The sequence below is a fragment of the Rhinolophus sinicus genome, linkage group LG17 (assembly GCF_036562045.2).
Source record: "Rhinolophus sinicus isolate RSC01 linkage group LG17, ASM3656204v1, whole genome shotgun sequence".
Taxonomy (NCBI): domain Eukaryota; kingdom Metazoa; phylum Chordata; class Mammalia; order Chiroptera; family Rhinolophidae; genus Rhinolophus; species Rhinolophus sinicus.
Genome location: NC_133766.1, coordinates 2,484,813 through 2,511,133, shown reverse-complemented (window position 1 = coordinate 2,511,133; position 26,321 = coordinate 2,484,813). Strand labels below are relative to the sequence as shown.

At 41.9% G+C, this 26,321-nt stretch overlaps 1 long non-coding RNA gene across 1 annotated transcript in view; it reads left to right on the top strand.

Annotated features, from left to right (window-relative positions):
* The window catches only part of LOC141569343 (uncharacterized), a 117,477-nt gene that overhangs the window by 7,149 nt on the left and 84,007 nt on the right, over positions 1 to 26,321 (top strand). The window contains exons 3-4 of the long non-coding RNA XR_012492878.1: positions 4,606 to 4,684; positions 5,128 to 8,574. This is a non-coding gene — a long non-coding RNA (uncharacterized LOC141569343). The remainder of the gene's footprint in view (positions 1 to 4,605; positions 4,685 to 5,127; positions 8,575 to 26,321) is intronic.

The window sequence follows — 26,321 nt, the reverse complement described above, 5'->3', positions numbered from 1 at the left end:
TTTCAAAAAGAAAGTGCCACAGTTATCTTCAGAGCCTATTAAAACGTGCTCCCTTTTCCCAGCTATAACAGAATGAGGTTGCATTTCCTTCAGAAACGTCAATGAAAAAGCATATTGGAACAGAGTGAATCCAGAAGCAGATGTTAGCATCCAGCTGTTTTCTGTCAAGCCAGACACTGAAGAGATTTGCAAAATGCAAAAGGAATGCCACTTTTTCACTAAAATGTCTTTGTTCTGGAAAAGATAGTTATTCATCATAAAACATGTTGTGTTACTAGACATTGGGTTTATTGTTATTCATAAATGAACAAGTAAATATTTTTAAATGTCTCTGTTTTAATTTCTAATATGGTAAATATTAATACATGGAACTCACAGAAGGAATTCTTTGGAGTCATTAATGATTTTAATGGTGTACAGGGGACAGAGCACCAATGATATTATTTAAAATAAGGGAGAAGTGTTGCCATTTACTAGATGGTTAAAGGTTCAGATTTTTCACATCATTCCAGATAATTTATGCAATTTGTATTTTCTTCATGCAGTAAATACCTTAGGGATAACGTGTTTTCTAAAAAGTATTACTCATTAGGCATAGCCTATTAAGAATATGTTTAAATATTAATAGCAATTAACTATACCACAAAACAATTCTAGGCTAAAAAGGAAATAGAGTAATCTCCTAAATTAAAAAAAGAGAGAGCAAAAGAGAACCAAATAGACACAGAACATCCATTCCCAAATTCCCAAGGGCAGAAACTTGGATTTCGATGTTATAAAGAAGGAAATTCTAAGATGGAATGTTTTTGATATAAAAATAAGCCTCTATTCTCATCTAATAGAATTCTGGGATCGTTAACAAGAATACATTCACTGATCATAATTGTTGCAGTGACGGAAATTAAGAAGGAATTAAAACAATTTCTCATTGTAAATATTCATCCTGTAGAGTGTTGCATATTGGCTTGAATTCATCAGACCGTTCACATCTGAAATGTAAAATGCTGGGGTTCAAGTTGTGGATTTATTAAAGTGAGTGGCAGCTGGAACTGGAGCTCGAAGGGTCCCTTTTCCAGTGGCCCACACATTTGTCATCGTCCTTGCTGGTTATTAAATAATAAGTCTAGGAGACAGGTAGTTTTCGTTCTTTCCTCAGCACTGTGATGCCATAAAATATTAAACGCCACACTTAGAAACACGAGAATGCTTCTCTGTTTTTTTTATTTTTGAATGTAGCAAAAGAGATTTGGGATGAATCGGCAGATGTAATTCACTTTTCAAAATCTTTCATAAACTTTACACATAAAGAGTCATTTTAGAACAGAGGCATCATGGGCTGTCAGCTGGAATAAGGGTGGAAAGTGTCGTTGGTAAGGAATTAATAGGGTTCAGAAATAAGGGTCGAGATGAAGCATTTCATTGGGTGACGGACCTGTGTTAAGGCTGGTCCTACTTTTAAATAATCTTGAAATTGTACCATTTATAGAGGATCATATGGTATTCCGGGGAGGGAAATGCTGGAATAAGCTGTGGGAATATCTGTCATCGTAGGGTAGGGGGTCAGGGGAAATAGTCAATTAACCATAAAAGGGATTTGTTTCCCCTCTGCACTTTATTGGGCATTTATTACAGGCTAGGTAGGTAGAGTATTTGGCACTTTGAAATGAATTATGTCGAGTTTGTGAGATATCATTTTTCCATTCTTACAGATGAAGAAACTGAGGCTTATTATGTATGATTCCATAACTTATCCAAGGGATCAGAGACTATAAGTGATGGGGCTGGGAATTTGTTTTGGAACCTACATTCCATAATTTCTTTTCTACTTCCGTGTTTCCCTGAAAATAAGTCTGGGTCTTATATTAATTTTTCCTCCATAAGACACATTAGGGCTTATGTTCAGGGTATGTCATCCTGAAAAAATCATGCTAGGGCTTATTTTCCGGTTAGGTCTTATTTTCAGGGAAAGATGGTAATATCTTTTCTAGTAGAGATCATTTAAATATTCTGTAAAAAAGAGACTTTGAAGCATGAGTTACAATCCAGGAAGGATACCCAGAAGTAAGTACCAATGAGTGGTTCTCAGTGGGACAAAAAGTTGTCATGTGTCATCTACACCTTTATAGGGACACCAAATATTGTCTCTAGATGGAATAATGGAATCTACAAATGGGAGCGCTGTTGTTAAAATAGCTCCCTACATGATGCTATGGTTGATAAGATAGGAATTTATTGAAATCATTCTTGAGCAGTGGTTTTTGGAACCACATTTTTTCAACCAATAGTTACTGGAGGTATCACTAGTTTCATCTGAGGCTGTTGAAATTTTTTTAAGTTTTGAAATGGCATTTTCACCCTTACGTAGGGAGGAACCACCATTGTGAGTTATTCTCCAGCCTTTTCTGACACCGTCTGGAATGGGTTGGTCGCCCTTCCTTTGTGGTCTCATGGAGTTCAGTTGGATGCCTGAATTCCATTAACAAGCTTCTATTAAGTGTGTTTATTTAATCAATTAATTTATTTGTTTAATTAAATGTCTTTATTCCATTAAGGGACCGGGGCTAGGTACTGGTAATACAAAGCAAAGTAAGATCCATTTGCTCTTACTTGTGATGACATATCTGGTTAATTGGATGTTCCGTGAATGTCACAGGGAGCCCAGGCGCTAAGGATCATCCTCTGAGGAAAGGGTTTACAACTCTGTTCTCTTTCTTCTTTTTTAAATTAAATTTATTGAGGTATAGTTTATTTTAAAAATGAATACATCTATTCATCTAATGAATACGTCTAATGAATACATCTATTTTGATGAGTTTTGGCAGACATAGATTTATGTTGCCACTACCCTCATCACGGTTTAAAATATTGCCATCAACCCAGAAAGTTCCCTCACTTCCTTCCCGGTAAACATTCCCCCAACCCCACCCACCGTCCTTTGAAGCCTAGGCAATCATTGATATGTTTATAACAAAAAAGGAATCTTCCTGTTCTAGAACGCCACCTAAATGGATCCTACAGATTTAAGATTGAAAGAGCACCAAGAGTCTGGGGAATTTGGGAGCAACACATAGCACGGCCCTGTGATATAGGAGAGTCTCTCCAGGTTTTTTCAGGACGGTGGAGAGGCAGTGAAAGAATGGGGGCTCTGGAAAAAAGAAATAACTGACGGAAGATCCTTACGCAACAGGATTTTGGACTGAGGAACGCTAAGGTCAATAAAGCATTGGGCTCTGCTTGAAAATTTGGGAAAAGAATGGCAGTAAAGAGCTGAAGCGTCAGATGAAGTGGAGTCTTGGGGGCAGATCCAACACCATTGGGATCAAAGGTCAGGTCACCATTGTTACGTATTTGTTTCATCTTGTAGCACATTGTATTTTCCAAAGATGGCTGCAACTCTACAGCCCGTTCTGCACGGTTTTCTAAAATCTTCCTATGCCCCCATCAACAGGTGCAGTCTAATTCCTTTCCCTCTGAATCTGGATGGGTTTGTACTTGCTTGTGACCCTTAAAATGTAGCAGTAGTGACACTATATGACTTCCAAGACTAGGTCAGAAAAAGCAATGCAACTTTCCTCTTGCCTGCGGGAAGCCCTCATGCTGGAGCCTTAAGCTGCCATGTCATCAGGCTGAGGGCGCTCCGGCTGCCATGTTGTGAGGAAGCCCTCATGAGCTCATGTGAGGAGACCACGTGGGAAGAGCCTAAGCTACAGAAAGAGACAAATGCTCAGCCATGCCCCAGCCTGCCCCAGCTTCAGCCATTGTCGTGAGAGACTTCAGCCAGAGCCTTCCAGCTGAGCCCTTCCTGGATTCCTGACCACAGACATCATGAGAGAGAATACAATTATTGCTGGTCTTTTAAGTTACTAAGTGTTGGGACGATGTGTTATGCAGTAATAGGTAACAAGACTCAGTTTTAATCTTAAATTATTAGTTCGGTCTTCTCCTTTGGACTAAAACCCTTAGACACAACAATGTCTGGCTTTGATCTTCGTTAATTTTTTCAGAGCCTGAGGACGGAGCACTCCACATAGGGGAGACTTGAGGGTGCCCAAATATACGTTGCTGCTCATTGATTGCCATTGACATGTTGAATGGTTGGCTGTCACTCTTGGTTTACAGCTGACACGGTAATTTTCTGTTATTTTAAGAACAGGATCCAAGGTCAGGCCATTCTTGGGCTTTCCGTACACACAGTTACGAGTCAGTGTGGCACCTAAGCCAGCAACTGAACATATCGGTTCCATTATCTGTTTAAGAGGATGAAGAGGCAGTAAAACTTGACATCCAAGGGCTATTATACAGGACAATTACTTGGCATTCATAATTGTTTTATGTGTGTAAAAACTGAACTTGGAAATAAACTCATTAGCTCTGATAGAAAAACCACAAGCCCAAACAATCCAGTTAAAGGGTTGGTTCCTTCAGACACAGTTAAGTCCAGGCAGGACCTTTTTTGAACTTTCAATATCAGGGCAGAGGAATTTGGTTGTCACAGCTGTGCATTTCAAAAGGAACCCTAAGTTCTGAGTGGTCAGTTCAGATGGGATGGATAGCAACCTTTTAATGTAATAATCACTGCAAAAGTCTTCTTCCTGTAACTTCCAGATGAAAACCAATGGCTTGCTCCTGCTCAGCTTCTACAAAGAGGAGTCCATGTCTTGAGATGCTTCTTCAGGAGACTGAGGTTGGTCCCAGGAGTCACAGCCAGTGTGCAGGGGCCACTGAAGATCCTGTGATGAAAAGGGATCCTGGACTGGCCTCCTTGCTGAAGGAAGATTCTACACATGTCTTCCGCCTACATTCCTAAAGAAATCAATACACACCCAAGGCATCGTAATGCTTCTTTGGGATTAAGATATTGCCGTTCAGCCTTTTCTATTCAATTTATTTAAACACTTAGGCTGTGGTTTTTTTTCTCTCTAATTTTCTAGACCTGTCACCTAGAGAATTGTCTCAGTTGAAGATGGCTGTTATCTGTAGGCTGTATCAGAGTCCCAATGTCAGCTTGAGGGTGGAATTTGACACGGGAAAACTACATAATCATTGAGAGTGGGCAGGCAGTGGAGTTGGAAGGGGGAGAAAAATCATAAGCTTTTGTGTTTTTTTTTTGCTTCTTCTGGTTACCAGAATGTTGCAGGTATGAATACGGGGAAGACACTATGGCAACAGCCGGCTGAAACACTGGGTACATTTGCTCCTGTATGCTGCCATCGGGCTGACTTCTACAGCTGGTTGAGACCTGGAAGAAAGGCAGCAGATAACACAGGAGAATGACTCTTCTGTTAAGGGCACAGTTGAAAGTTGTTTGAGATGGAGTAATAGCTTATGTGATTTGATTTTGGTTAATCAAATTAAGTGTTATTTTGTGAATAAACTAATTAAACATTATAATAAAAATAGAAGTAAAAAACAGATCTTATAATCAGTGGATAGAATATTATGTTGTCTGATAAACTTGATGGAATGAACTTGTGTATATTTACATGGTAAGGTTTTGTTGAAATCTTTAGATTTAAAAGCCAGATGTATTAGTTTGGGTTCTCCAGAGAAACAGAATCAATAGGATAAATTATACCTATAAATTATACATATACATATATGTATAGATCGATAGATAGATAGATAGATAGATAGATAGATAGATAGATAAATAAGGGATTTGCTCACATCGTAATGGAGGCTGACAAGTCACATGTTCTGCTGCCAGCAAGCTGGAGACCCAGGAGAGCCAATGCCATCGTTCCAGTCTGAGTCTAGGGTCCTGAGATCCAGAGGAGCCAATAGTGGAAGTTCCAGCTTGAGAACCTAGAGAGCTGATGGTTTAAGTTCCAGTCTGAGTCTGCATCTGAAGGCAGGAAGAGGTCAGTATCCCGGCTCCAACATCTGGCAGAGACAGAGCAAGTCTTCCCTTCCTCTGGGAGCCCCAAGAATTGGAGGAGGCCCACCCACACTGGCAAGAACACACTGCTTTACTCAGTTGACCAATGTGAGTCTCATCCAGAAACACCCTCACATACATACCCGGGAATGGTGTTTAACCGATATCTGAGCACTTTGTGGTCCAGTCAAGTTAGAACATAAATGAACCATCAGTGGTCTACCCCTGTTGCCTTGGCACCCAGACACACCTCTTTCAACCATACTTAGTCTCCACATAAGTCTGTGATATTCCAGCGACCCTCAATTTTGAATAAAACTACAAGTTCATTTGCCGTAAATTGTAAGCTTCTTGAAGGCAGAGGCCATTTCTTAGTCATCTTTGTAGCCCAGGGCCAAGGACAGAGTCTGGAATATTATAGGCCCACAGCCACAATCATAAATACTGAGAGAATTCAATGCTTTGAAGTTCAACATACTCTAGCACTTTCTGATCTTTTCATGTCAGCTTTTCTAAAATTGCAAAAGTCTAGGAACAAGGCCACTGAGATTTAACTGACATTAATTGCATTCAGTGGGTTCAAGCTCAGATTTATCTTTAGCTTATTTTTGAAAAGGCCCAGGAGCTAATTATCTCTAATATTTATCTCTAGATTTAAAGACACCTTCCTTCGTAGGTCCTACCTTTGTAGTGAGCAAACTGTGCAATGGGAAGAATTTCTATCCACTTCTGAAATCTGTTTTCTCTTAGTTACTTCTTTACCAGCTAACCCTTGAGCTATTAAATATGCTGCTTAGTCAAAACTGTCAAGCTGTCTTCGCGAAGCTCGTGGGATTATGGTGGCACACTTTTATAGACAGGGGATTTACCTCTGCAGGAGAGAGAAAATGACAAGGCACACGGTCAGGGTAACCTCACAGTGGGGAAAATGTGAACAGTTGTCAGCCGTGAAAAGAAATATTCTTGTCACATGAGAAAAACACCTAAAGCACTGAATTATTTTGAGGCACGTGCATGGCCCTTCCTACCTGCCCCAGAGTACTCAACACTCACTAATTACACATGGCTGAGAGAGCGCTTTAAAAAATGTGTCCCAGATGTGACTTGGCTCAGTGGGGTTCGCCTTCCTTTCATCTCTTTAGTGATAGCGATTTTGCTTCTTATAAAATCCCTTAGTGATAGAAATCCTTTTTTTCATTCACTGAGGAAATGTTTATAGAGCACTTGCGATGGTCTCTGTCCTCTCCTGGGTAGCAAAAAACAGACTGACAAGACACTGTGAGATACTGGTAGGGTGAGGTGAGGGTTGGGGGGGGCACCCATGCCAAGTTGGGGAGTTTGCCCATTTTGTCACCTTCCATAAAGCCAATCTCTGCTTCCTGGGCAGAACCAATCACTTGTCTCGCTTTCAACTTGGTATATTCTTATTCTTATCCCTTTCTTACTCATAAGGCTTTATATTATTTACACAGTTCTGTACTTTTTCCTATTTCCTGAGTATGCTAGATTCCTCCAAACCGGTACAGAGAGGTTACCTTATGCTTTTCCCCCCAGCTGTATTGTGTTCCTTTGGGTGGCCGCCCCATATCTGTGTAACCAGTATTGTATAGCTAGGTACTTGGGATTTGAGATGTTGGCAACGTTCTGAATTATAAACAGTGCTTTAATAAATAATCTTGGTAGACGTCCTTTAAGTGAAAATTAAGTTTTGAGGATCTATAGTGTTGACTTAAATTATTTTAATGATATGATTCCTTAAAATGTGCAATCATTAAAACCAGATATAAGTTACTTACGTAAAGATCTTACATAACTTCAAAAGCAAATTTAAAAGTGAAATACGAACAAAACTAACATTAATCTAACCGAAGTAAAAGGCTTCAGTGTGAACATGGTATAAACTAGTCCTTTTGGCCTTGGCACGACTACATCACTATGTGCTAAGTGATAAGTTGATTTTTCTCTCTTTTTTACTTTTCTCTCTTTAAACTATTAATACTGTAAAAACTTGGATTGGCCTTCGCTTCGTTGCTTATCACTTACCCATTAAATCCTCGTCTGTTGTTCTGAGACCATTAAAATCCAGTTCCTTTTGGCACTAACGCAGTCGTGAATACAAACAAATTTGGTCACTGGTCATCCAGACGACCTCAGCTACGCTTATATTACTTTTTTAAAGAGTAGCATATAAATAATTTTGGAGAGAAATATTTTACAGTAGTTCCCCCCCATCTATGATTTTGCTTCTCGCGGTCTCAGTTACCCCCTGTCAACCAAGGTTTGAAAATAATACATGGACAAGTCCAAGAATAATTCACGAGTTTTAAGTCGCCCCGCGCTGAGTGGCGGGAGGAAACCCCGCGCCTTCGCTCCGCCCACCTGGTCGTGGCTCCTCCCCCTGCCCGGCGTCCCCGCCCCCGGACGCCCCGGGAGCTACTTCAACAGCCCCTTGGGGGTCAGCGCCGCTGTCCCGGGCGCGGGGCTGGTGGCCACGGCGCCTGACTGTCCTTCGTAAACGGCCCCAAAGCGCCAGGGTCGTGACGCTGGCAGTTCGGAGGCTCCGAAGAGAAGCCGGAAAGTGCGTGTCACGTGGTCAGCAGGTGCGAGCAGCCTGACGCCGTGTCACCGGGCCCACGTCACCTCCCTCCCTGCGTCTCGTCACGTCGGCCTCGTGTCACCTCAGCGTCGTCGGAAGGGTGAGTGCAGGACAGTGAGGTGCCTGGAGGGAGACCTCGCTCACCTGACGTCTGTTACGGGCCGTTCTAGTTTATCAGTAATAATTATTAGTGATAATAATTAGAACTGTTCATACTAAGAACAGCTGGGGAACGTTAATTGGCTCTCCTTGGCAATTATGTAAAGCCCACGCGATCACCTGTGTCCAGTGAGGACGGGTTTGCGCACGGCCGCACGGATGCGTGGGTGGCCTCGGCGTGTGGCCTCAGCCCTGCTGTCCACCTGGTTGTTCACTCCCTCGGGCTTCTGCGGGCGTCGACCTGTGCGCTGGGCTGGAGGCCTGACAAGGCAGAAGTTCATAGTTTGGAGAAGGAGCTTGTGACAGTGTCATCTCAGAAAGTTCAAAGTCCCAGTTTTTGTCTATAAGGTTTGTTGTTACCCATCGGCCCTAGGTTTGTCCTAAATGATCTAATTAGATGGAATGAACAGGGTGCGTTTCATAAACAATTTTGCAAATATAACTGCGAAAAGGACTTGCTTACCCTGGAAAGCCGCCTCTGTGAGCCACAATACTGCCACCAGGTGGCAGTGGCGTGCCCATCTTAGCAATGGAAAAAAAATTGCCAGAAAGATTCCTACAAGGCCTTTTCTTCCCACCTGCTGCTGCCCTGGTTGTCTCTTTCCGACTCTCTCTCCAATTTGAACAAACTTCACAGTTTCATAAGCCACAGACATACCCATTCCGGGAAAAGAAGAGAAACTGCTTTTATCCAAATTACGTGACTATGACTATTCATATTTAGCCTTCCTACGGAGGTCGCTTCTCAGATGTGTTTGAACCAAATACTGATGCTCTGGTTTATATTGTTTATACGTTTATTTTCAGCTTTGAAAAGGTTTGTATGTTTTGTTGAACTTTGGGCAGTCTGTCCTTTCCTGAAGAGACTCCAGAAAGCTGTATTTTGTGAAGTTCTGAGCTTCTTGGGGTGGGGGGTGGAGGGAGTCGGGTAGGGAAGGAAAGAACAGAATAAAACTGCTAGAAAGCTAATGTCCAAAATAACCAGAAAGGGAGCTTTGAAGGTCGCCCAAACGAGAGGGCACATGAGGCAACCATACATGGGCTGGGGGCTAAAAATAAGGGCCAAGAATTAGGAACAGTAAGGGCTGAGAAGTGGGGAGCGAGTCTCGTGCCACGTGTCTGGTTCCCCTCAAGTTGTCAGGGCTGGAGTACAGATGAGCAGTGAGGGTGTGGCAGAGAGTGGATGGGACATGGGAGAGAGTGGATAGACCCACATGAAGGCAAGAGGTTAGGGAGAGGCAGAATGCCATGGGGTCAGGCAGGTTTATATTGTTCTCAGTAAGGGATTTGTCTGTTTAAGGAGGGAACCTGATGACATTTCCTGCTCAGATGGTCTTTCTTGGTTTCCGATGCCGAGAACAGTAGACCTTGAATTACTTCCTGTGCGTTGGACTGGCTCGTTTGTTATACCGATGAATGAGGAAGTAAATGAGCGAAATTGCATAAATAGAAAATACCACTAGCACAGTGTAAAAACAGCAGGGCTTCTTGGGGGTTCCGAGTAGGCTTATGCTTCAGCTGGCTCTGTCGCTAATTGAACAGAATGCCCTAAGCAGCTAAAGGAAGGGTGGTCTGAGAACATAAGGACCTTATTATACTTTGAATTGTATCCAGCAGGGGTACTCAGGTACAAGCCACCCACTGCCAGTACCCACTTGAGTTCCAATAAACTGAGAAAACTGGGAGCCTGTGATGCCCTGTGGCCGAGGTGTCATTGCACAAGTGTGACGCTGCCTAAGGCGGACACTGCAAGGCAGCTGGTGACCCCACGTCCTACAGCACTGGTTACTCATGGAAGAGCATTTCCTTCAAGGCTTTGGAGACAGTGACAGTGCAGCCGTGGGATTTGAAGCATGGGAACCATCTACCTGGGTGTTTCTGGTCCTAACCCCAGCTCAGTGGGCCTTGGGCCAGCCAGCTGCACGTGTCTGTTTCATCACCTCATACATGAGGGGCTATTCAGGCTTCCTGGCATTTAAAGGACACTATACAATGTAATTAGCCCATGTGTCAAATTGTTTCACACTTATAAGTATCATTATATTGAAAGACCCCTTGGAAGATTTAGGGAAAACGACACATCAGAAATACTAAGTGTATAACATGTTTTCCTACTCATTTACTTCCCTCGACCATGGGCTTTCCCAGTGGGAGATCTGTAGTCAGAAGTATTTGTTCAGCTTTCACTGGGCGCAGTTCTCTGTTGGGTGTTGCCTGAGAAGAAAGAGAAGGTGGAGGCCTGTTCAAGCCTCACAGAAGGATCCATTTGTTCTGAGGAGTCTCTCTGGAGTGTGCCGTTCTCAGCAATGCACACATCTCATTGTGTGTGCTTATCAGGGGCTTCCTCATGGAGTTGTATGGATTATTCCTCCCAAAAGGACAGATTGTAGTGTTCATATCTAGCCCTAGCTCGTCAAATACCTTGGGGAACCTCCTCACCCTATAGCGTCTGAGATGCCTGGAGAAGCCAGGATGACAGAATATTCGTCAGCCGTCCGTTCCCAGGATGCACACACTAAATGCCTTTGGAACAGAAAAGGTGCTTGAGGGCTTGGAGCCACGTCCTCACTGCCAAGAAAATTTTTGTTTTAGAGTCAGTTCAGCAAGTTTTTGGTTTTTAACTTTCATAAAACAACATCGTCAAAATTAACGTTTTTTGACGTTTTAATATTCAGAACTATAACCGTTGGGAGGGACTTGGCTTCAGAAAACTACTCTGGTAGTTCCTCTAAGAAGTGAAAGTATGGAGAATTAGAAATGGAAAAGTATTTTCCTTGAGGATTTCTCAGGTCTGCCTTGGAGAAACTTTCAGGCACATCCATGAGTTGCGGGGGGCTTCTGCTGCCCAGGCCATCTCAGTAGCTTTGTGTGGTCCATTTTCCAGGGATCAGCATGAACTTGAATTTCTGACCTCCCCAGGAGGGTAGGAACGCCGCAGAGAATCTATTATTTGGGACAAGGGAAGAACGTCCTTCAGCTAAATGACAGGCTGAGTGTGGGGAGGATGTCACATAATCAGTTAGTGGGAGGAGGAGGCCTTGGGGGGCAAAGGACCCTTCTGCCCGCCCCCAAAATCACGACTATCCAGGGTAAAGAAAGGGCTGCAGTGAAGCTGGGCAGAGTGACCAGGTCAGCCAGTAGTTGTGTTTGGTCCCTGGAGGTCAACCTAGGCTTTGCTTAATATAACTTTCTGTATGACAGTGGCTGTCATACAACATAGTTGCTTGTTTCTAAATATTGACCCTTTAGAGTAATTTTTTGAAACATCTGAAATATATTGCACTTTATTTTAGTTGTTTCTTCAAAATAAAAGGGTTGTTTTCAAATGAACTTAAAAGAAACGCATACTTAATTCCTGTTAGGTTGGTGCAAAAGTAATTGGGGTTTTTGCAATTGTTTTTAACCTTTAAAACCACAATTACTTGTGCACCAACCTAATAGTAAATGAACATCTCAAAGAGTTTTTACTTGTGACTTTTAATTTCTGTGCTGTAAAAAACAGCATTAAAAAAGAAAAGGCTCAGTTTGAAAAGGTTCAGCTTTCATTCTGGATTAGAATACGATGGAATTACTCCGAGGAAGAAAGATAACATTGACAATAAAATCAGTGTTAAAGTAACGTTTTATTTATAGATTCCTTTAAGGAGATTTAGCGGTGCGAAACCAATTTAGGTAAACTGTATGTTACACACACGTTCTTAGATAAGCTTTTCTTGTGCATTCATAGTACAAAGAGAAGTGTGATGCATACCTACTTTTAAAGAAAGAAATCTATTTGTAAAGTGTATGGAGATCACATTTTCCGAAGTGGATACAGTTATCCTAAATAATATTGAACATATGTTACTGACTTACAAATTAAAAAATATCGTGGTCCAGGAGCAGGACAACCTATCACCTTTCTCTGCTCACTGTTCATTCACTTGTTTCTATTCATCACCGTGACGGATGTATCTAAAGTACGCTAAGGCAGCAGCCAGAAGGGCCAGGCCAGCTGGTGCCATCTTCAGCCCAGGAAGCTGTGAGGATGAGCCACTGTCCTCACTGGTAATCCGAGTCCTCAGGGGCTTGGTGATCTGCTCTCTCTGGGTCAGGAGGGCTCTCCGGGCCCCGTCCCACTCCCCGGCCCCTGCAGCCGATACTGGTACGGGGTACATGGGCCAAAGACAACCTCCATGGCCAGCTTAGGGTCCGAGAGAAAGAGGACCAGCAGGTTAGGCTTCAGCCCCACCAGGGTGGCGAGCTCATCCATGTAATTCACTTGGAGTGTGTGGCGGGGTGTCTTCACGTACCCGAAACAGGTGGGAGGACAGAGCTGTGTATCATTTGAAAAGGACAAGACTTTGACTGCTACTCAGTTTAAAGGTGAAGGGACTGAACTAGAAAGCTAAAGCGACCCACTCGCCACAGTCCTGTTGGACACGCTTAGACATGCGCCTGCCATAAAAATAGATTTTTAATGAGTGAATGTTCTTCCAAATATTGATGAGAATGACACTTGAATGGTTCCTCAACCATTGGTTTTCTGTGGTGCAACTTTTGTAAACCTGATTCTAAAATGGAGTGAGTTAATGGGAATGAATTTTTCTTCTTTATCTGAAAACACACACGTGCACACTAAAGGCTTTAGAATCCTGAAACAATGTGGCAAGGTGGTTAAGATATTAACTTGTGTATGTTCTGTCTGTGTTCCTCTCCTCCACTAGTCTATCAAAGTAGGCCAGCCTTTTGGGTTTCCTTGTCTCCACGTTTTTGTTACATGATTAAAAAAAGTCTTCCTTGGAAAGTGTCTCCACTTCTAGCTATTCTTTCCGTCAATTCTAGGCTCACAGAAGAGGATATGATAAATATCTTTGAAGGCAAACAGAGGGGACTTCACATAGTATATGGAATAGAAGTGTGGTGTGAAAGCGTCTAGAAGCCCGTGGCAAGATTTCAGAGGGAATGGTGTGTGGGGTTCCTGGGGAGGCTGGACCCTGAGCCCAGCTCCGCTGGAGCCGTGTCCTTACCCTCCTTATGGCAGGGAAGTCAAAGGCTCCGAGCTCACAGAGTGTACTTTAGACTCAGGCAGTGAAGGTGTCAAGTAGGGATGTGATGTGGTGACATTCAGACTATCCCCACGTTTGGGGGACTCACATAGGTTTCCTGGATTCTGGTGAGACCTTGGAGGAAACACCGATAATGACTACATTGAGGTTAAGAACTGAAATTCAGACTTAATATGATTGAATGCGAATCCATACATGGTTATTTGTTGCATGACGAAGATTCCGGCTTGGTTTTGTTACGTAATGACATAGGCTATGGAGAGGACTCTCACGTGATTGAGTGACATGAAGTGTGGGTTTTGGTCCCAGTTCAGGAATTCCATGTTCCCTATGTGGGTCCCCACCTAGTTGTTACCAATTATTTATTTACCATGTTTCCAAAGCCCTTTTCCTCTGGGTGATATCTGCCATCGTGTCCTTCACTGAGGGTAATTGGCTCAGCCCTAGAAAAGACGATTGAGGGTCAGTCGGGATTCTAGGGGACAGCAGGCGTGCATTGTGTCGAAAGTAGAGCCCTAGGGGCAGGAAGAAGTGAGGGACTAGCTTTACCTGAACTATGAGGTCTTTCCCCAACATTTATTCACGTACCTTTGAACACTCATGTAGCCCAGCGAGACTGGAGTTCTGCAACAGTGAGCACGTTGCCGACAGGCTGGATGAGGCCGATGAAAGCCAGTGTGGGCTTCTCCAGCTCAGGGGGGAAGATGAGTTTGTACAGGGACACTTCATTATTAGTAACGTTGATCAGATCGTCAAGGAAAGGAAAAGAGAAGCTGTATCCTGTAGCGAAGATGACAACATCAATATTCTCCTCTCTGCTGCCGTCATCAAAGATGGCGTCCGTTTCTGTGAATTCCCTCACATTGGGCTTCACTTGGACTCTTCCAGAAATTATGTGATTTGGCAGGTCATCACCGAAAGTTGGAGCCTGACTTAAAGGTCTGTATATATATGGAAAAAAAAATCCCAAGTAAACAAATACGTATACTAAAAGAAAGTCATGTATTTGAGAAGGAACTGAATCAACAATTTGTATTTTCCTCTGAAATCTGTGCTTATCCAACTTTCTGCCTCTAATAATGGAGGAGAGTGATTTTTGTACCCTCAGTGCTTTGGTGGCTACCTCAGCTCTACATGTTCTGAAGTCTTATGTTTTATCTTGAAAATTTGTGTTCATCTTGCATTCTGTGCCATAGTATTTTTTTAATGGTTAAACAGGTTTAAAGTACGTAAATCGAGGAAAAATGATCTATTACTCTGAATCCCTGTTTGAAAAGGACAGTTATTATCATTCCCTCCATCTCACTTCCTACCAAATTATTATTATTTGTAGGAAAATTCATTCTCCAAGTTAGATTTATAATATACTTGATGCACGATTAGCCATAAATGCACTAAACACAAGTATTCAGCCAAACATGTGTTCATGACTAAATTGTTGTCTGAAGTCATGCTTCCTACAGGCCCTGGATCCGCGCTCCAGGGAGGGAGAAGGAGAAAGGGGAAGAGCACAGATTGATGCTTGCAGAGCATGAGGCTTTTTCTAGGCAAACAATAGCCTTCCCAGCAAACCTGTTTGGTGGTCTTGCCGTTCCTCTTACTGGAGAACACTGGGTCCCGTGACCACCCTGACTAAGCAAACTTCTGTTGCAAAGAAGCAGGAGCTACTTCGTGACTAACTGGAAAGGTGTGTTACAGACAGGTAGGAGCTGAACTGAAAATGGGGTAGAGGGAAGGAAGTAGACAGAGGTGCAGACATAGAAAAACCAAGTCTATATACAGAAATGTACGGAATTAAGTTTACCTTAAGCAACTCGAAGTCAACAAGTGGCGAGCAAAAAGGCAGGGTCACTGGGTTTGGACTGAATTGGAGGGAAATGGAGAGTTACTACAAGCATATAAATACCATCAGATTCTTATAGTCACAATGTTGAAAGTAAATTCTAAATTGATTAAAGATTTAAGCATAAAAAACTGAAAAAGTGAGAATCTTGCAAGCTACTCTTGAAGACTGATTTTACAATCCTGGGACAGGGTGTACGTTGTAACACAGCTTTCAAACTCTGAATTTAGAACAGGAAAGGTAGACATATGTGAGTTCTGAAAATTCAAGACACTTGTGTTTTTGAAAAGCACTGCAAGCTAAATCAATGGAAAAATAATATGGTCAGAAAAAATTGTAACATGATAAAAAAAATTGCATTGATCTTTATAACACAAATAGTTCTTAAAATCCGAAACTCATAACAATGAAGAGGAATCTTTGGCCTTTGGTTTCTATTGTCACCGATGGATTAATTTTCTGATGTGCACCTCTTCTTTTCAGTTGTCTACTGTCTTTTCTTAGACCTCTTCATGCCTTGATTTTGTTGAGACAGTTGGTGCCTTTATTAGAATTTCCCTTTGCTAGGGCTCTTAGCTAAGCAACATTTATTTAGTACTTAGATCACACAGTGCCAGAGGGTCCATCTTTATCTGTTTGGACTTAACGATAGATTGCTCACACTGTTTCCATTTTCCCTCTTCTTCTTCCACATCGAAGTGTATGTTCTGATTTATCTGTTGAGGATACACCCTCAAAGAACTTTTTTTTTCTTATTACAAATGAATCATATCTTGTCAGGTTTTAGGATTCTTAGGATGAAGACATTTTCTCTGAGAATCTTTAGATTCTGTGCCACTATGTAGAATCTGGTCTTGCAAATGTAAAGTCTGGTGAAGTCCAATTATTTTTCGTTTGTAGATAACTCGTTTCTTGTGGTTGGAACATGATCATGGAATTCACCTAAGGGTGTGTGTGTGTGTGTGTGTGTGTGTGTATGTGTGTGAGTGTGTTGTCAATAATCCATCCTGGAAATTTTTTCTATTAATTGTTTGAATATTGTGTCTCCTCCATCTGTCTCCATTTCTCTAAATCTGTCCAGTAACCATTTTCCCCTTCAGTTTGTCTACTGTCATGTTTAGGTCGGAAATATTTTCAAGCTTCAAAGAATATCTTGTGCTGTCTTTGAATCTTCTTAAGATCTCTTCACATTTTTTATGCAAATTGACTTCTTTTCATGCTTCTGTTTTCCTATGCCTGTATTCTGATTTTCTGATTCATCTTCCTGTCTCTGGATGCAGATATCATGTATATGAAATGGTATTTATCTTTGACAGCTCTTGGGGCCAAGGTCTGGTTACGGGAGTGCGCCTTGAGGCAGCGAGCTGTTTTGCATCTGGTAAAGGTGTAGTGGACCACCTTGATGGGCCCAAGATGTAGAAAGAAGCAAGCAGCCCTTCTCTGGCTGAGATGCCTGGAGACAGTCTTTGTGTCCCCCACTCCGGGGCCTTTCCGGCCTCAGGGAAAACTCAACCTACTCATGTATCTTTTCTCACCCTTACCAGTGCTGGGCCAGGCGTTCTTCATGAAGGGCTGCTCTTGGCTTTCATCAAAGACTTCCGCACTGGGTCTTGCTTGCCTCTGATCTGTCAATCTTGGTCCTTACCTTGGAAATTTCGGAAGCTGGTCTCCAGGCACTGGCCAGGCCCATGGGGGAGAGAGACTGGCATAGAGATCAACTCCTTAATTGATTCCATTTGCCCTTGGGTTCCAACAACTGTCTGGCTCAGGGGACAAAGGTAGATAGAGCTGAGATTGGAGGGGAAAAGGGAGACATATGCATACTGTTGGCAGAGTCTTGCTTTCTTCTTTTCCCTCGCAATCAAGGATTTTTAAAGAATAAGCTGCACTAGTTATAAGGTTGTGCTTGAGTCTAAGAGAACTTATTCAGTCACATAATTTTTATTCTTCCTGATTTATGTCTCAAACTCAGGCATCTCCTCTGAGTTCCAGACCCACACAGTCAACTGCCTACCTCTACACTGTGGTGTCTGTCAGCTGATGGGAACAACTGGGGTGGGTGGCACAAAACTCGTTTAGAGCTGGGCCTTCTAAAGAACACAGTTGTGTGTGTGTGTGTGTCTTAATGAAAAATGACTTTCAAATAAAATGTCTTCTATTTCTCAAAACAATGGGTTTTTCTGCCACATTCTCTTCTCCACAATAGGACAGAACCTACCAAGACTTTTTTGTTTAGAGATGTAGGCTTTTGTTTTTGTTTTTGTTTTTAGTCTTTTGTTCTCTTACAATGGTACTGTTTAATGATACCGTCCGTTCTGTTTTATGGGACTGATGTGTATCCCTACACAACTTCAAAATGTCAGTACGTGCCTGGCCTGTAACTAACACTCATAAATCAGGGCGTGTTAGGGAAAGACAGGAGCCCCACCTCTCCGTGCAGTACTCATTCTTATCGCCAGGGTGTTGGTTGCGCTGTTTTCTCTCTCAGTCCCACAGACTAAAAATAAGTCACTGAAATTAAAAAGAAACTGATGGCTGCTAGATGGGAGGGGGTAGGGATGGGAGAGAAGGCGAAGGAATTAGAAAGTACAAATTAGTAGTCACAGTATCGTCACAGGGATATGAAATACAGTTGGGGGAATATCATCAGTAATGTTGTAAAGATCATGTAGGGTGTCAGATGGGCACTGGACTTATCAGGGAGACCACTTCATAGACTGGTGGATGCCTGACCACTGCACTGTACACCTGAAGCTGAAGTAGAATAATATTTAATGTCAAATACACACACACACACACACACACACACACACACACACATGCACACACAGATTCATGGGATGTAAAGTGCAGCACAGGGAAGATAGTCAATGGTATTGTAACAGCTGTACGATGTCAGAGGGGTAGTAGATTGGGGGGTTATCATTTTGTGATGAGTGTAAATGTCTATTATGTTGCTTTGTGCACCTAAAACTAATTTTAAAAATAAGGCATGAGGTGAGAGGAAGAGAAAGAAAGAGGAGAAGGAAAGGAGGGGAAAAACGCCTTAGCCTAATTGAAAATTTTACAAATGGTGGCTCTGGACATTTCAAATATTTGTGTAAAGTGCTGACTTCATCATTCTACAAAGCATTTATGGGATAAGATCTAAGAAGCACTGTCCGTGCCCTGGAAAAAGTGTTAGATAAATATAAAATATGGAGAATATAAAAGTGGAAGACAAGCTCAGATATATAGTCTGCGTTAGAGGACATAAAATTGCTTTATTCATCAAAATGACCCATGTAAGGTGAAGAAAGAAGTTTTTTGTTTCTTGGCAGGGTAGCCAGGCTGGTTTTCCTAAGGATTAATGTTGTGCCAACATGTTTATCACCAATAAAAGGGCCCATAGAAATACTGCTGCTCTCATGCAGCATGAGTCTGTGCAAAAACAATTCAGCTGCCTTCAGGGCATACTTGTATCACTTTGAGTCAGTTATTGTAAGTATTATACAAAATGCTATAGTCAAGCACTTCATTTTATCAGGGTGTCAGGTTTTCATATCGTTGTATTTCAAAATGATATCTTTTTGGACGTGGCTTCAAAATATTCTGCACATTATCTTTGGAACCAATTAGCACTATAACTTCAACGAATGACAAAATAAAGGGTAAAACATGGCAGTCTTTTCTCAATTTCATTTGTACTAAAATTCCTGCACCAATTTAAAGAAAAGGGTACTGTAAGTTTGACTGAAAAATACTTTACTACAAAATGAAAAGGAAAGAACTAGGTCTTTCCTTTATCCCAAGAAAATAATTTTCAAAAACAAAAGAGCTACATGTGCAAAGATACTTACAGCTGCATTATTTGTAGTAGGAAGAAAACCCCAGAAACAACTTAAATAATAGAGAAATAATAATTACATGTTGATATGATGCACTGCTATATAATTATTAAAGTGATAAATAAGGTGTTCATGAAAAGCTGAGAAAATGTTTACGATATAATGTTTTGAAAAGTGTTGAACAAAGAAAAGGAAGTGTATACTATGATTCTGTCCACGTAAAAAACTATATTTATGTAGATAAAGTGTGATGAGAACAGAAAGAAATGGAGACCATGGCTGTATCAGTGTGTCAGTCAGGATAAGTGAGGTTATGCTGCAGTAACAGACAATCCCTGTCTATCAGTGACTCAAAACAGAAGCTCGTGCTGGTGATTGGCTCTGCTTGTTGTGATCACTCGGACCCGGGCTGGAGAAGATTCCATCTTCACACCTCAGCAGAGGAAAGATTGGTTGGCACTCTGTCTTAAAGATTCTACACAATGTGAAATGTGTCACTTCCGCTTGCATTTATTTGGCCAAAGCAAGTCATATGCTCATGCCTAATTTCAAAGGGGGCAAAGAAGCTAAATGCAGAAATTGGGGGTTGTACATCAAACTCATCAGTCAAAGAAAGGCTTTTAACTGAAAATTCTTTAAAATATATGTTCTTTTCCTCAAACATGTTTAATGGCCTGAGGTGATAAACATTTTCATGTTAGGAAACACAGTTTGGTTGCAAAATATTTCTGGCTTCACATCATTGTAATATGCAATTTGAAAATTATATGGAAGAAAGAAACTACAACAAGACATTCCGTTATAAATATTTATAAGTGCTGTTAGAAAAATACATCTTTTGCCTATATACAATAAAACAATTTGCGTGCTTCAGCAAGCAATCAGCAATAAAGAAAATACATGTCACACTAGTAGGATTTTAAATATTCCAGTACATAAAATTCTGAAAAGCATCAGTTGAAAATGACGGGGAGATAGTGATGTACAGCAAAAAACACCAGTCTTGGCATCAGGTAGTTTCAAATGCTGAACCAGCATCGGTAATTTATATAACCTTGGGCCATCTGAGCTAACTTCTTCATAAAAGGAATTAAAACTCTTCCCTCATGTATAATATTGTGAAGTGTATGAACTGACGCATGTAAAGCACTTAGAAGAGAGGCTAGCACGTGGAAGATAATAACCTCTCATTTATTTATGTGTTGCCTGAATATTGTGCAATTGCACGACCATTGAATCCCACAATAATCCCACCATCCTCTAAGGGGAGTGGGTGTCTTTCCAGTTGTACTCTGTTATGAGTATATATATAAGGACGTTTGGTCAAAGCAACCATGAGCTGACTGTTCTTACTGTTCAGATACAATTCCATAGGGTGCGTATCTCTCATTTATTTATTTTCACAAATAGGATTTTTTATTCGTCACCGTGAAAAGTCTGAATTTTTCTTCTTTATTAAACCTAAAGATGGACCTATGTAGAAGTGTCCTGAAAGATGGCAAAAGGCATCCAAAGAATATCTAGTATCTTCAGTTCCTTTCCCGATCACAGCATTACAAGTATTGCTCCAAGCTTTGGAATTTCTCCTAGGACACCTTTGTGGTCTTAGCTCGTGTGAAGAGTCATCCTACCAGTTAGCAAACATTTAATTACCATCTGTCGGGAGTTGTGGGTGGGAATTATATTATTGACAATTATATTCTTCACGCCATCTGACTAGCATGGTTCCTGGCACATAGTGGCACACAGATATTTGTTTTCCACGGGTGAATTTCTGCTCTGTTTCTATGATTTCTACATTATGAAATATTTTCCCTTGGCCTATAGGGTAATCAGATCATACCAGAATATTAAAACCAAAGACAGAGTGTCTGCAATCGTGAGCTTTCAATCTGTTCTTTGACTTTTCCTCTGAGCTCCTTCCCTGATGTTAGAAGTTAAGACTCAGGGATTTTGCTTTCCTTTGACCCCACCCCTGCTTAGCCCATAAGTCCTGTTTTCTGTAATTGCCTGCTGGTGAAGGGCCCTTCTTTGCCCCATAGCCTCTCTTCTCCAGCCAAGGTTCTCCGTCACATCCTGGGAGGAGGGCAACATGTTCAGTCCTATAAAAGGTAACAGAGTATAAGGAAGGGTCTGGGGAAAGACAGAGTATGGTCCCAGGAAAGTAGAAGATGGGATTCTGGTGCTGAGCTTCTCTGAAGGTCTGGAGAGAAGAGTTGTTCTAGAAAGAAAATGCATACCTGAATTGTCCGTGTTAGCAATAGACCTAGAAGTTTTATCCCTATGTTGTTTACCAGAACTGCTGACAAAAGTATGTTTTCCCAGCAGGTTTTCCCTTTTCTGGTTCCTCAGTTACCGTTGGTTCCGTAGAATAGATAGAAAGAAAAAGAGTCAAGGACAAATCTTATCCCAGAGAGAATTTAATAAAAATTCTAAACAGCATGCTTGGCACTGGGGCAGTGCTGGTGCTGGCACTAATTCTGGCTATTTTCGTGCTGAGTCTAGAGCTCAGAAAGAGTATCCAAAGACAGGCAAAGATTGTCACATCTGTAAAATTGTTATAGATAGATTTCTCCAACTTTTCTTTTTTAGGCCTTTCTAAATTCCCCAAAAAGAAAAAAAAAATCTGTTATTATTACCTTTAAGCTAAATCAAATTTGGCTGGAAGATGGAATTATTTTAGAAGAAAGAATTAGTGAATAGTGAGATTGGTTGTAATTGATCAGTCCTTTAATTGAAACTGTCTTGATTTTGGTACTCCTTTGGTTCAGGGTTTCTAGCAGTAGCAAAGAAACCACCGTTATCCATTCCACCACAGATCTCTTACCTTTAAACACGTGGTGGCCCAGCGGCCTTGGAGTTCCATGGATATTACCATTCCTGTTGGCTGGAGTAGACCAGTGAAAGCCAAAGTTGGGTTTTCCAACTGAAGTGGGACTATCTGATGGGATAGAGGTATTTGGTCATTAGTGATATTCACAGACTCTTCAAAGAAAGGAAATGAGCAGGTGTGTCCTATGAGAAAGACGACCACATCACTATTCTCCACCGCGCTGCCATCTTCCAAAATGGCGGCTGTTTCCCTGCATTTTTCACATTGGATTTGACTGTTATTCTTCCAGAGATGATGTGACTGGGGAGGTATCGTTGGTGCCCACTTGAGATTTAGATATCTGCAAAACCAGGGACAAGACTCATATTCGCCATTGGTTTGTTTCATTTATTCATCCACCTATGACTTATTCATTCCAGAAAACTTTATTGGGTATTCTTTCCATCCCTTCTATTTCTGTAAATGAGATGAAAATGTTCTTTAGGAAAAGTTAAGACTCCAGCGTTATCTTTTTCCTCTGCTCTTCCTTTCTGAGGCCATTCTCATACTAAGAAGCCAGTAAAAAGCTGGGAAAACAAAGCCTGACCCTCCTTCAGCTGGCTTTCCACCCTTAAACACAGCTCCCTACCCTAGCACAACATAAACGCTGCAAGTGAGGGTCCTGCTCTCAACTTTGATCCTGACTCTCAATTCTGATCAAGCGTTTATCAGGGTGACCAACCCCTCATTCGCTCTGTGCTGTGATGCCTCAGCCCCAGCACATATGAGAAGCTCTTGCCAGGTTGAACTTCAGTTGAACTTCACATGGTGGTGGTGATTGCGTAGTTTTATAACAAAGCTTCATTTATCAGGCACTGCCATGTAATCAGAATTTTGAAATTTAGGCAGGTAAAGAAATCCTCCCTTTGCTTTTAATGCCGTTACTTTTTACTTTCTGTTTTGTGAAAATACTTCTAAAATGGATTGCGCTCGTGTCTTGTTTCTTAAATAGTGTGTAATGAACATAACTTGACCGTTTTTTACTCAGTCTCATCATTTAGCACGTTAATTAACTACCCAGATGCTGTAATGAGGTTTCTATGTGTCCTCCCTGTGCTGTTCACTGTCATGGCTCTTGTCGCTGAGTCTGTACCCAGCAGTATGTCCCCCTCATGTGTTGCTCTGGCCTGACAAACCCAGCCACTCATGGTTAGAATTCTCTAAAATAATGGTCAGTACCTTGTGAGTGATAGTCGGCAGGCCTGTGTCATTAGTGAAGTGTATGCGTCGTAATATGTAGAAGCCTGTTTTTGTCCTTTCTTGTTCTTATCATCACATCAGCTGAGACAAAAATAAACGCACCCTACGGGGTAACGTGAATACCTCTTCAGGGGCATTCGACTGTAGCTTGCATGATTGAATCTTGAATTTATTCTCTGCCCAGTTATTCATTATAGATGCCATCCAGGTCTGCTTGATGCCTCATTCAAGAGAGAAAAGAATGGTGTCCGTGGGACAGCCTTTGTCTCACACCCAATTCAATATTCAGGCCCCTTGTCCAGTCCTAAGAAACACCTGGAATCAAGTCAGAGTTTGTCCAAAGAGAGGGAGTCGGGCATTTGTGGGGAGGACGAAGCACAGAAGTTACCTGATCTCTTTGGTGACCCCAGAACCGTGTCATCGGCTTCCCCAGGCAAAGACTGCACAGGACTGGGAACCATGCCCGAGCCAGAGTCCTCCCTTCCCGGTCACTCTGCCCCTTCGCCTTTGCTGCTCTGGGAACATTACCTGGGTTCACAGCTGCTTTGGGAATCCTGCTAAGCAGGGTGGCCCGGGAACTGACAGAGGGGCTGAAAAAGACGACTGTCTTCAAGTCTTCGCCAACTTGAGTGTGTGCTTCTCTTAAAAAAAAAAAAGAAGAAGACTTGGTAAGCCAAGACTTTACAATGTTTGGATGGTGTAACTGTTTGTTTCCTGCGAATCTGTGGGCTTCTCAAGATCAAGTGCTTTTGAGCTTTACATCTCGGATTCCCCAGCAGAGCGTGAGTTCTCTCACCCTCTGCGTGCCCGAACTCTGCCTGCCTCCAGCTCTGGATTGGTGTAAGCATTTTCTTAGCAGGACCTCCGAAATCTTATACCTTGCAAAGGGCTGGGATCAGCTTTCCTTATTTTTACTTCTCAATTCACCCTCCGGCGTTCTCATCCATTCTCTGACAGCTGCTGTTTACTTCTATGTGGTTAAATGCTAAGTATACATCTCTACCCCAATAGTTTAAGTTCTTACATGTTTCCTTTGTCAAATCTGTGATCATTGCCTACACACGCACACATACACACACACTTTCTTTTATTCTTAGGTTGAAAATGTGGTAAATCCACTAGGAAGTGACCTGAATTTTAGTGCTGGCCTTTCCCCCTAATTTCCTGCCTGCCTTTACACTTGCTGTTAATGTTTCTGAACCTAAGTTTTCTCGGGTCTAAAATAAAGGGGGTTGAATTAAAGCCATCCCCAGTTCTAAAATGCTATAATATTTTATCTTTTACATGCATCAGTCCGAAGAACTACTATCAGAATTTCTTTACAACATAAAATGTGTTGATTATACTATTTTTCTGATTTCCCCCCTCTCTACATTGAATATTTTTGAAGGAGAAAATACTTTAAATATACAAAAAAGTAAATAAAATCACACAACAGATACTAAAGTATCATGAATAATGATACATCTATCTATCTGTCGCATAGTAGGTGATCAATACATACTCTTGGAATAAATGAATGATAATGGACCCTTTAGGAGACACAATTGTTTTTAAATCACGGTGATTTTCCCAGAATGGCCAGCAGAGGGCGAGCTTGGACGTTGACAAAACAGACCCTAGGTTTACATGGGTGACCTCAGTGTGTTAGCTCCCCTCTGTGTACTCCTCGGTTATAATGCAACTGCTTCGTACAATTCCAACGACTGACCTATTTGCACCTCGCTCACCACCCCAAATAAGCACAACTACACATGTGTACATGGCGTTCACGGTCCTTAAAGAGAGTGGACTGTGAAGTAATAGTCTAGGAATTACTTAAGTCGCCTACCTAGGTCCTGCTAAAGCCCCTAACTCTTCTTTGCCAGTTGTAGAGATAGGTCTAAACCTTGCCTGTCAGGCTAGGGGAGTGATGGTCTGAATTAACTCTGCAAGTTGCTGCCTGTTTTGTTTCACTAGTATTTACACTCACATTCCTTATGGCCAGAGGAAGCCACTGTTAACAGTTTTTTGCATCTTCCTGAAATTGTCCATACACGTACAACCATAGGAATATAGCTTTTCTCTGTCAATGGGATCACAAATGCACATGGTCCTATGTTTGGTTTCTTTTTCAATGAATTCCTTCTGCTACCTGCACAGATAATTGTGCTCCGTTCTTTGTAATGGCCAGGTATGTAGATGCGTGAACTAGCAGAGGTTTGGCCAACAGCAAAGGCCTGGCTTTTTCGGGTCCTGATTACTAGGTATCCATTTGGCCCAGCTTATAGGCTCAAACCTCTGCTGCTTCTTGTGTGTAGATGCCTGTTTTAGCGGAAAGCCATCAAAAGAAGCCTGAATCCGAGTTATCCTAGGTCTGTGCGTCTGCACAGGTGAGTGGAGAATTCCCATGTCAACAAGACATGATGAGATGAAAACAGACCTGCTTTGTGGTGGCCGCGTCCCCAGCCAGGTCAGTGCCAGAATTCCCAGTGCCAATCACGAGATTCTTTCGCATAAATCCCTCTGGAATCTTAGACTCTTTGCTGTGGAAATACTGCAGTTTGAACTTCTCAATCCCTGTGTAAAGAAAAAATGGAAAATCGCGGTTTCGATGCAGGAAACGCAAGGCTTGCTTTAGTGCTTACATAGCGTTTGCACAGTTTTGTAGTAAGCCTGCTTTGAACCTGACATCTATATAGCACCATGTTCAGCTTCTTTTCATTGGTCCTTCCATGACACAAAGACATTAACTGATATTAACAGAAATTTCACGTGCCATCGCGTGCACTGAAGTTATCTCACCTACACTGTTACAGAGCAAACTCATGTTGGCGGCACCCAGATTCGTACAGTGTTTTTCCTGTGATTATCGTCATGCGCTCTCAGAATTGGAAAATCAGGGTCACCTGTCCCCTT